Source organism: Camelus ferus, chromosome X, assembly GCF_009834535.1.
Source record: "Camelus ferus isolate YT-003-E chromosome X, BCGSAC_Cfer_1.0, whole genome shotgun sequence".
Classification (NCBI taxonomy): Eukaryota; Metazoa; Chordata; class Mammalia; order Artiodactyla; family Camelidae; genus Camelus; species Camelus ferus.
This window is the reverse complement of record NC_045732.1, coordinates 61,806,219-61,818,620: the sequence shown is the minus strand read 5'-3', so window position 1 is coordinate 61,818,620 and position 12,402 is coordinate 61,806,219. Positions and strand designations below refer to the sequence as shown.

At 35.1% G+C, this 12,402-nt stretch overlaps 1 long non-coding RNA gene across 1 annotated transcript in view; it reads left to right on the top strand.

The window, feature by feature from the left end:
* Window positions 1-8,465, top strand: part of LOC116662005 — a 190,474-nt gene extending 182,009 nt beyond the window's left edge. Inside the window, exons 2-3 of the long non-coding RNA XR_004317978.1 lie at window positions 4,328-4,444; window positions 7,454-8,465. This is a non-coding gene — a long non-coding RNA (uncharacterized LOC116662005). The remainder of the gene's footprint in view (window positions 1-4,327; window positions 4,445-7,453) is intronic.
* The last annotated feature ends 3,937 nt before the right edge of the window (window positions 8,466-12,402 follow it).

The following is a 12,402-nucleotide window of genomic DNA, read 5'->3' as shown; positions in this document are numbered from 1 at the left end:
GATAGATGATCTTATCACAGTTGCCTTAACACCCAAATTGTGATTTGAAATTATAAACATTTCTCAACACCATCTCTCAAAATTAGCTATGTGTATATATCATTATCCTAATTTTTTTCTGAAATGTCAGAAAATTTGGCTCTCCAGAAAATAAGAAAGTACCTTTAAAATATTTTTTAATGGGTATGGGTAAAGAAAATATAGTCACCATGAACTATGAATAAAATATATCTTTTATTTTGGGCCATTTAACTAAGTAATAGCCTTTTTTTCTCTCTCTGATTCCTCCAGTTGAACCCTATGGAGGGAAAAAAGTTAGAAATAGAGTATGGAATTTTATCTATTTTTTTTTTTTGTATTACAAACAAGGAATCATGTAAATAGTTTTTATTCCAGGCTTACTGTAAGATCTGTTCCCAAGGCCAGCTGCACATCTTGTATTCTATATTAGATCTCTAGACAGCTCCAGTTTAAAATCATAGCGCACTCACAGAAGTGAGGCATATTAAGGTCTCATCCTTTAGATTGAAACTTACAAAGTTATCAGACACATTCTTGTATATGTTAGCCTTAAGGAAGGGAGATAGGCCAGGGAAGTTTTGATAAAGAGTTTGTAAAAGTTTCAGAATAGAAAATGCTTCTAGAAAGGTCTTGGGAAGCCTGGAGCAGCAGTAAGAGACAGTGCATGTGGGCTGGGCAGGAGCAAGTAGGAAAAGGAGAAGGGTTGTGTATAACAAAGTATGAGAGTTAGGAAGACCACCTTGGTCTCCTTTTATAGTTTTACCCGGCATTTATCCTTGGTTTGTCTTCAAATATTAATTGGTAGCTCTGTGATCGAAAAGTTCCAGTGAAATTAAGAGAAAAAGCAGGTATTTTCTAAAGAAAATATTTGTTTCTGAAAACTAAAGATACTTCTCTGTGGCTTAAACAGGCCTCTCTCATATTTAAATAGTTGTCAGAGATGTTACAGCAAAGTTTAAGGGGAACCAACAAACATTCCAACTCTAGACAGTTTTCTTTCTACAGATTAGAAGTAAATGCTGCCATAGCTAGGTAATTTAACTTACTTTGTGTTCATTTTTATTACTTTACAGGGAAAAAAGCATTCATTTTCTTTTGTCATCTTCTGTAACACACAATCTAGGGAAGCTTTCAGCAAGGAACCATGAATTCTGTTTTCTATTTGTATCTGCTCACTGAACCTATAGCATGATAACGCTTCCATCACTGTCTTGGTTCAAAAATGTCACTGCCTCCTCTTCAACAACAGTTATCTTTATTACACAAACATATATCTTAAATTCACACTTCTTAATTTCAAAACTGACTACAAAGAAACTGTAATCATGACTGTGACACTGACATGTATATAGATCAACAGAACAGAATCAAGAGGCCAGAAGTAAACCCATACATTTATGGTCAACTGATCTTCTACAAGGGCGCCAAGACCATTCAATGAGGAAAAACAGTCTTTTCCATAAATGGTGCTGAGGTAACAATATCCACATGCAAAAGAATGAACTTGGGCCCCTACCTCACACTATAAAAATTAATTCACAATGGATCAAAGACTTCAATGTAAAAGCTAAAAACCATAAAACTTTCAGAAGAAAACTATTTTTATGACCTTGGATTTGACGAAGGATCCTTAGCTATGAACCAAAAAACTAGATCTCTTGGACTTCATCAACATTAAAACTTTTGTGCTTCAAAGGACACCATCAAGAAAGTGAAAAGACAACCCACAAAATGGCATAAGATTTTTGCAAATCACATATCTAATAAGGAATTTGTATTTAGAATATATAAAGAACTCTAACAACTCATTAATAAAAATATAGCACAATTTAAAAATGAGTAAAGAATATGAATATACATTTCCCCAAGGAAGATGCACAAATGGCCAATAAGCACAAGAAAAGATTCTCATCTTTAGTTAGCAGGGAAATGCAAATCAAAACCACAATGAAATATCACTTTATTCCCACTAGGATGGCTAGTATTGAAAAGTCAGATTATAACAAACGTTGGCAAGGATGTGGAGAAAGTAGAACCCCCCATACACTGCTGTTGGGAATGGAACATGGTGTAGCCACATTGGGAAAGTCTGGCAGTTCTTCAAATGATTAAAAATAGAGTTACCATATGATTCAGTAATTTCATTCCTTAAGAATCCTCGAAAGAAATGAAAACACATGTCCACAAAACTCATACATGAATGAGTTGTTTTTTTTAGCAGTAGTAGTCATTATAACCAAAAGGTAGAAACAACTCAAATGTCATCAACTGATGAATGGACAAACAAAATGTGAGGTATCCTTATGATGAAGTATTATCTGGCCTTAAAAAGAAGTGAAGCACTGATACATGCTATAATGTGGAAGAACCTTGAAAGCATTGTGTTAAGTGAAAGAAGCCAGTCACAAAAGACCACATATTATGTGATGCTATTCTTGTGGAAGTCCAGAATAAGAAAATCTATAGAGACAGAAAAAAAAAAAAACCAAAAAACCCTAGTGATGGCTTAGTCAGGGGTGGGAGAGGAATGGAGAGTAGAGGGTGATAGTTAAAGGTACAGGGTTTCTTTTTAAGTTGATGAAAATGTTTTCAAGTTGGCTACGGTGATAGTTGCACACATGTAAGAATATGCTAGAACCCGTTGAATTGTATACTTTAAATGGATGAACTGTATGGTATAGAAGTTATATGTCAGTAAAGGTGTTGAAATATAGTATGCTGTCTTAAGCTGAATTTCTTCTCAAAGCATCTGCTACTAAAATTCTAGATTATTATTGAGTACCAATTGATAAAATTATAGTTACCAAAAAAATGCTGTTTGAAAGGGAAGTCATATTGCCAACCCAGTCCTAAATGTTTGGGCTTAAAAGAATTTATCCACAAACTTCAGATAATTCACTGACTCTCTTTTTGTTCTCGTTGGAGTAGGGTTTCCATTGGAATTAGAATAAATTTATCATATATTATCTTTGCAGTTTTCTAGCACAGCAGGTGTTCTGAACCAGGATCCATAAGCTACAGAGTGTCTGTGAACATCTCTGAACTTGTAGAAATATTGTGCCTAGATGCATTTTTCTGGGGAGATGGTCTTTGTTTTGTTAGCTTCTCCTGTAAGAGGTTCATAATCTCTCCTTGCCCCGAAAAGATTGAAAAACACAGACCAAAGGAATATGAAGACATTATCCCAGGAAGTTCTAGGTGTCTCTGATTTCAGGGCTGAAGAATACTAGACCCTTAGTTTAAATGAGTGGAAATGGAAATTTAATTTGGTTATTACCTAGAGATTATATAGAGAAAACAATAATATATACATCTTTTGTATTAATTTGTTTGAATTGCATCTTATACAGTGTTTGTACAGAGCATATATAGATATGTAGTATATAGTGCATGACACATTTTATAAACTTTATAACATTATCTTTTAATATTTTTTGTTCAGTGTGATTACATTAAGAATCTCAAAATTCTCTGTTGAAAGAAGTTATTATCTTCTCATGGAAAACTTCTGTATTTAAAAAAAATATTTCTTAGGCTCTAAGTAGAAGGAAGGCATGCTGGAATTTTTAGAGCATGAGGATAAGAAGTTCGTTTGTGATTTACAGTGATGTTTCACATGCAGAGCCCGGCCTCATATGAGCCACAAGCACTTTTCACATTTCAGAAATAACTCTGGCAGGATTGTCATGAAAAGTTCTAAACTCATCTAACCTCTGGAGAGAGTTACTAACCCAATGATACACAAACCTCATTGTGCATAAGAGCTATTTGCAATAGTGGGGAAGAGAGGTGATCATGAGAGGTGGTGAAGGAGGTTGAAAGTTGCAAATTTCTGGCCTCCCCACAAACGTTCATTAGATCTGTGGTAGAGCCTAGGAATCTGAATTTTTAAGCATCCTCGGGTGATTCTAATAAGCTAGTGCTGACCTGGTTTGACATACACTGTTCTGAATTTCGTCCAATATTTGATTCAAATTAACAGGGTAGTTTTTGAAATAAAAGGAAAAAAATTAGAATTATAACCAATCCCCAATCAGCTCACTTTTCTACTCCCTCCCTTCTGCCTCTGAGCTCAACTTCCTAAACTGTAATTTTTCCAGACTTTTTAGAATGCTGTTTTAACCCTATGGAAGATGGGTTTGATTAAATTTAGACATATTCATGTGAATCTTCTGACGTATCTGATGTATCCTGTACTATTTCAATGACATGTAATAAAACCTTAAATATCAATTCACTTCCTCCTCCATCTTCATAACAGAAGTTGGCTTATATCCTACTCTACTAACATAAACTTTCCTTACAGACTGATTACCAATGTGGAATGCCAATTCCTGTACCACAACAATGAATGGTTTTGTGATCTACCATAAATATCCAGAGTTAGGCATCCTTCTTCAGCAACACTAAAATGCAGACTAAGGTAAGAAATTTTCCAGGCATGACTCTGATGACAGAATGACTTTAGTCAGATCATCTGACAGATGACCACATGATGCTGATTTGCTATTTAAGCCAAATATAGCTCCCACTATGTGCTAGGAATGGTTGCATGTGCTTTATAAGCATTAAACCAGTTAAACCTTTCAACAGTGTAATGATTTAGATATCCTCATTTTCATCACTTAATATATAAGGGAACTGAGGCACCGAGAATCCAAGGTACCCAGTGATGAAATTGCAGAATTTGGGTTCATAACCTGGCAGTCCAGCTCCAACTCTTCACCACTATGCTATATCACCTTTCAGCACAGATTGTTTTAAGGCAGCAATTATCTGAATGTTGGTTTTCTATCTTTTCTATGAATTGGGTTAAATAGCATTAAATGGTTTTCAGGGTAGCAGGGATGACCCTTGGTCAGACCCTGAGTAGCAACAGGTCCTCAGATAATGGTAAAGCCTTTATCTTCAGTCAGTGGCCCCAGGAAAGAACTCAAGCTGATAGGATTGACAACAGATAGAGTCAGAGTGCTGTGCTGTTGGAAGTGACCTTAATCAAGTCTCAGAGAGTGTCAGTAACATCTCAAGACTAACAGATCACTTCTAAGTACCAAAAGGAAAAGGAGTTATCAATCATCAGGGAGTCTTCTATCGAAGGCCAATAACAGGTACTAAATCATGGAAGAGGTAATCTCAACGGGTCTCATTTCTAAGAAATATCAGGCTCATAGATATACATTATTAAAAGAAAATTTTCTATATTTTAAAAAGAGATAAAATCCCTACACTTGACATGATCAAGAATAACAGGCTCACTTTCATTTGGAGTGTCTTACTCACTTATCCACATACTTGAGGTCTTAATTAGCCATGAAACTAAAATCACTGACCATCTTCTGTAGTTGGTATTCAGTACTACTTACAGAAACTGGCTTAGAAAACCCAGACAAAAAAGTCTTAACGATCGTGCGGTTCTGGTTTTAAACAGTACTTTCATGACGATTAGTCGTCCTAAGTTCTTAAATAGGAATTCACACATCAGAGAACTGTCCCAATCCAAAATAAACTCTTCTAGAGCAGGCTCTACTTTACAATGACTCAATAGATTTAATTGTTTTCCAGGTTAGTATGACCAAATATCAATTCTACAGAACTTGTATTCATTAAATTCCTAGCAAATTACTTGGATTTTCAATAAATTCTGAAGCTGAGGCAGTGGCTTTTTTTTCCTCCTAAAATCTTGTAAATTTTATTAACTTACAAGGTTCTCAGTGTCAGATCTTACGAGCTTAACATTCTAGGAGACAAGGTCATACAAATTAATGTTGAACAAAAGAAAAGATCAGATGAATGTTGTGCTTCAATTACCTATGGCATCATGGTCTTGTGACACATAAGATGACCCACGAAAAAGGAGGGAATGATGCACCAGCAATGAAAGCTAATTAAATAATCAGTAAAAACTGGCCAATAGATCTAATTAATCAAAGATCCAAGATAAGAAATCCAAGATTAAAAAACCCAGTATAATAGTCAACAACATCAGGGTCTGATTGTACAATATTTAGCAATTGAGATCTTACAAATAATTCTGATGAAGCTTAAGGCTATTGCTTCTTGCACCCTATCTGCCAAACTCAAACCTCTCTTTGGCACCCTGAGCCTTCTATTTAATTTTAATTAACTTCGTCAGAGTAAATTTAGGCTAAATATATTCTAATAATGGTGTAATTTCTAAATAAATTAATGCACCTTCATATGAAAGAGATTAATTCCAGAATAGTCTCTGTGACCTCTCTTAGAAACAGTGTCCAACACTGCACCATGCTTTTTCTTTGACCAAATGAGTTTTGATTAGAAAAGTTTACAATCAATCCATGATTTACATTGAATAAGTATATCAATCACTGCAACATGTTAAATACCAGCTATGAAAATCAAAATTATACATTTATCACTTTTAATCAATCAATCTATTTATCTGTCGATCTGTATTTGTATAATACTGTCTATCTTCTGACAATGAAAACAAATCTTTTCAGGTCTTTCTCCATAAATTATGGCCACAGAAGTACACACCAAAAGATCTGCCTTGTCTTTGTAGTTATCTTAAATTGAAATAAAAAAAAAAATTGAAAATCCCCAAATAGGAGAGATTTCAAACATAAAGTGTTTACATGTCCTAAACAGTTGCTTTACAAGTTTGTCAAATTCTCATCTCTTTGCTATATCCTTATTTAGTATCTACTCTTGTTTTTTATAGTAGCTTAGCTTAGACCGTATGGGTATCTCACTAACTTAAAGTTCAATTAATTAAAAAAATCATACTTAAAGTGATTTTTGCTTTCACATTAAGACAGATTCATCATTAAAATCAATATCCCACCTTGAATTAAAAACCTGTCAGATAGCAGACAGGCTTAGTCCTTCATTCTTTTGGATCCAATGTATTTTTTAAAAGTCTTTTTGCGAAAATGCTCCTCTACTTTGCTTTTATGTTAATACTGAAACTGTAATTTAAAGGTACTCTGTGTTAAAAAGACACAATGAAAATAAATGATTACAAATAACTCCACGTCAGAAATTTTGTTGGTTACTACTAAAGCTCCTAAATGAAGAAATCAGTGTTCAGAGATAAGCCTCCTAAAATGACCAAAATATTAGATTATATTTTATTTCCTAACTTTATTATTTGATGTTATTTAAGTATAATAGTTAGACTTACTATGTATTAACTAAAATTCATAAGTTTATAAGTTTTTTAAAAGTTTCAAGAAATGCAGTTACCTGACATATTGTTACACAAGCTTATTCAACACTTATTCAGCATTAATTAACCTGTGCTAATTTAAACATCAGATAAAAGTACAACTAGGAAAAACAAATCACATTTACAAAGACTATTAACCCATAATAATACTCAGTAAAGTTTTTAATTTCACTATAGAAGTTACCAAAGTTTTCACAGGATTTGTAAAATTTTCTCTTACAGAAACCCCAAGTATAATCAGATTCCTTCCATCAAACTCCTAAGAGAGTGGGTCAAGATCTATGAACACAAAGGAAGAACTTTGCCAGAGATACTCTGAGAACGAGGCTGATAAGATTTTTCTGCTTCCCCACACAACGTCCCAGGACATTAAAAGGACAAGGCTTACACACCTCACTAATATAAATCACCTGACACCAGATACGTGCTCAACAGATTGCTCAACTCCTCCTGAAAATCAAGTGGACATAGTAATGCCACCAGCTGAGATGATTATGCAAATCCTGCTGCAAGCTTTCTTTAGCATCTGAGTTTACATGAAGCTGCCACGTTCAGACAGAACCCATCTCATCTTGGAGGACTAATATTGCAAGCCTGTGAACTGTGTCACTGGGAAGTGACAAATTCCATTCTGTACTGAACTGTTTCTTAAGAACTGAGACTGCATTTAGGACTGAGAGAAGAGAGACACTTTCTCAACAAATTCCACTGAGGTGTAGACACATCTTTCCAGTGTGGGGTACATTTCTAGACTGTTGCTAAAATTAATCCTAATATTAATAATATTCTACTTAATTACTTCTCTTGACTATTCCTACTTAATAGGTTTATTTACCATTTAATGTACTCAGAATTTACAAAGTTAAAACTGTTGACTAGATCATTCTTATTTTGTGGGTAAGATGTTCTTCCATTGCTTTTACTGTATTTTCCTGGGTATAGAGGCTGCAAAGTAGGAGATAAAATTTAAGTCTGAGAAAACACACTCTGTGTTTAAGTCTAAAGTTATTTTTGTAATAAAGACTTAATATCCATGCAGTTATATTTAATGCTGTTGTTTTTCATTAACTGATTCTACTGTCTTGCTACAAAGATGCCTTTAGACAAGTGGTGTTGCCCTGATTGTAAACAGCCATGTCTCCCTACTCTGGCTCTAGGTCATTGGTTACTACAGACTAGGTTGGTTCAAAATGATTATTCAGAAGCTGACCTAGATCGAATGTTTAGAGCTAGTTTTTGCCCTCAGTGTCACCACTCAATTAAAGGCCTTACTCAGCCTCCTTTTCCCATTGAGTGGGCTCCCTCAAATTTTACCAGATGGACACATGAGAAGGCCTTTCATCCCATTCACCAAGGCCCTCCACTGGTTAGAAAAAATACATATCAATCTAATCTGGTTACATTTAATGCTGCATTACATTTTATTTTGTCCAGGACCAGTAAAGTCTTAGACCACAGGCTTGGTGGTTATATTGAAATGGCATCTGAAAGAGAAATAACTTTAACTACTTCAATTCCTTTGTTGGATGACTTTGTTCCTGAGGGTTCCCCCGTGGAGGACGCAGACTTAACGCCATCAAACGATGGTTTTATTTCTGAGGAGCTTTTCCTGGAGAACCCAGACTACTTTTAGCTAGCTCTCTTATTCTGCTCTTCAGTTAGTTCCAGCTAAGATCATTGCTCCTTTCTAGATTCATAAGTCTAATGTTATGTTTCCAATTACTGAGATTAAACATATAATCCAGGTATAGTCCCTGGAATGCTATTTAAAAGATACACAGTGCTGTCTCTTAAAGCACTATAACTTAACATGATATAAAAAGTGAAAAGCACAATATACTTCTTTTGTCAATCACTGTTAAGTTGTTCTTAGAGCTTTCCAAGTTATTTTAAATAAGTATAGTTTTCTCTGAGGAGTTATTTTCGGGCTTAAATGTGGCTTGTGTACATCACCTTCACATATATATGCATATAAAAAGCTTTATTACGTGGACATCATTTAACATAATTCCTATTTGCTTCTTATGTTCGTAAGGCTTAGTCTCTTAATGCTAAGTATAACACTGTGGGACTCGGTAATTTACATCAATCAAAAGTCTTGCTTAAATACAATCGCTTACAACGAATACAGTTCAAACCTTATAGTTGCCTACTTGTATAAGAATTTTCCCTCAATGGTTCCTATGTTCAAACTAAAGAAGAGGACCAAAACATATCACAAGTGTAATATATGATAGTAGAGTTATGGGAAACAAAGGGAAAGGATTTGGACATATGAGTGAATTCCAGAATAAAAAGAATAATAATAGTTCTGATTCTTACAAATATGCAGAAATTTGTTTGGTTTTGTTTCTTTAAACTACTTTTGGGAGGAAAAAAAGTACTTCCCCATTTCTATCTGTGTACCCTCAATAATTCAACTTTTTAGATACAATTTTCCAGAAAGTTCTTCAGAATTTTATTTTAACCCTATGGGAGACGCTTCAAGATGTGATGTAAGAAAGAGTCCAGTGAGATGTACTAATAACACCTGTGTCTCATCACGTTGTTTCAAAGCTTTCTTCATCTTTGTTATCAAAGTTATTCTTGCCTGTAAAATAAATGTTTGCTTATAAATGAATTACCAGTAGACAGTGATGAATAATTTCCTTTCTCATGAAAAGTATTTATGGTCATGAAAATCTTTAGGTTCACTCCTTTGCCTCCTATTTAGTATAAATGAAGAAGATGTGCCTCAACACATGGTATTCTTTCTTCATTTATTCCTTTATTCGATAAAGGAGTTCCTACTCTGTTATCGGGCACATTGAAAGCACTAGAGATACAGTGTTAGGAAGTTAGATAAGTGGGGGCACTGTGCAAATAAGGTGGAGGAGAGGGAGGATGGTCCAGAAGATGGCAGTATGTCTACCTTCATCATAAAGGGGCTTTACTTCCTCTAAATGAGTGCCAGCAAGAAACTGGTTAAAACCTGACGGCCACAACTGCGGGATAGCAACAAAGACTTAACCGGACATGACCCAATGCTCATTGTAATATAATTAGCACTGCAGTTTAGGCACCTCCCCACGGGTTTTTCTGTGTGTATGATGGGTAAGGACATGCGCAAAAGGGGCCGAGCATGACTTAAGCACTCCAGCGGCAAGAGCCGTCAATCAATCAAGAGACCACCTCTAAGCGAGGGTGTAAGAGAAAGGGGCAAAGACCACTGCCATCTGCCCTTGGATCAGCCCACCTAATGTTCTTGGAGGTGTACCTTTCCTTTGCTAAATAAAACCTTTAAACTCTTTGGCTACATAACGCTTCCATCTCCCATCTCAATTCTTCTCTTTTGGGTAAGACAAGAACCTGGATCTTTCCCCTTCCCTTTTGGGTTAACAACAGTGTCAAGCAAAAAGATGCACAATCCCTGCCCTCAGAGTATTTAAACATATAGTGGTGAAGACAAAAAATAACTAATGATACAAATTAAAGCAGCATTACAATTCAGATAAAGCCTAGAAAGAGCTTTGCAGAGCTGTGAAAGCATCTGCTGGTGGATTTGGCCCTGGCAATGACTCTGAGGTGAAAGCTGAAGGATACATAGGAGTCAGGTGACCCAGGGAGGGAAGAACATTCTATGCAGAGGTCATGTGCATAGCTCCATAAGACAAAATAGAAAAATGATTATGAGAGGGTGAGAGAGGGTCATTGTGGTGTGAGCATTGTATAACATGAGGCTGGGCAGGAGGTAGAAGCCAAACCATTTGTGGACTTTACACCTCATGCCGTAGTTCTGTCTTGATCCTAAGAGTGAAGGGAAGACAATAATCATCCGTAGACCAGTCTCCTGAGTTTCATGACTGACATAATTTCACATCAAAATGGTGATGTGCTTCCAAAACTTAAGGGAAATCTCTGGGAAATTGACTACATTTATCACTTTGAAAAATGACAATGGCAAATAGTGACATAGCACTTGCTATTGAGGTACTGTTCTAAGTGTTTCACATACATTAATTTATTAATCTTTCCAATAATGCCCTGAGGTAGGCCCTATAATCATCACCAGTTTACATACGAGGAAACAAAAGCACAGAGATCTTCAGTAACTTGTCCTAGTTCACACAGCTATTAAATTGCAAAACTGATATTTGAACCCAGGTTATCTGTCTCCTGAGATTCTGTTTTTAAGAATTATGCTTTGTAAGGGGGGAGGGTATAGCTCAGTGGTAGAGCACTTGCTTAGCATGCACGAGGTCCTGGGTTCAATCTCCAGTACTTCCATTAAAAAAAAAATTAAACCCAGTTACCACCCCACCCCCACCAAAAAAAAGAATTATGTTTTCTTATGTCCCTCTACACTAATAAGTATATTTTGGCACTAGTATTCAGCAAAACTAAAAGAGTTGTCAGTTTATTACTGTTTTCATACAAAAAGTTAGTGTGATTTTTATGAAGAATTGGAGAACTAAGTGTTTTTTTTTTTCTGCACAGGTTTGGTAAAGGGAAAAGGAGATATCAGGGGTTTTGATGTAGTTCTGGCTGTCAGTAAAATGACACAGGAACCTTTGGAACCTGAATTTGTTCTGTTCAGCCGCTTAGCTTCCAAATTTTTAAGTGGATTTACATCCAGCATTTAGAGAAGTTACTGTGGTTAGTTGAAACATGGACCACATGAAAAATGATACTTCACGGGCACATTTAAAAAAAGTGAAAGGCCAGAGTAACAAATGAAGCAAATACATTTCAACCTGTAGAAAATTAATAGCTTGGGGTAAGATTAAGTTGTACTGTGAATTTAATTATGAGTTATAAAAATGTATTAATATGTAATGTTATCATAAAATCTCTAATATAGTGAATGTGTACAGAACTTTGTATGATAATGCATTGCAATATTAAGTGCAATTGCAGATTTGTGCTGATATTTGAAAAACAATTATATAGGTTATTGTAGCTGTCTTTCCATTCTCAAGTTATCTGTACTGTAATTAAATGAATTTATATTTTTAGAACACCACAATGATAGGAAAGTAGAAACTACAGATGTATTTATCACAATTATGACAACATAATTACAACTTGCTTCTTACCTGTAAGATCGGTTTACAGGCTCACTTTTAAGATAGAAGTTTTTTTTTCTTTTTTGAAACTTCAACATTTAAAACTGTAATTTATCAACTATGCTG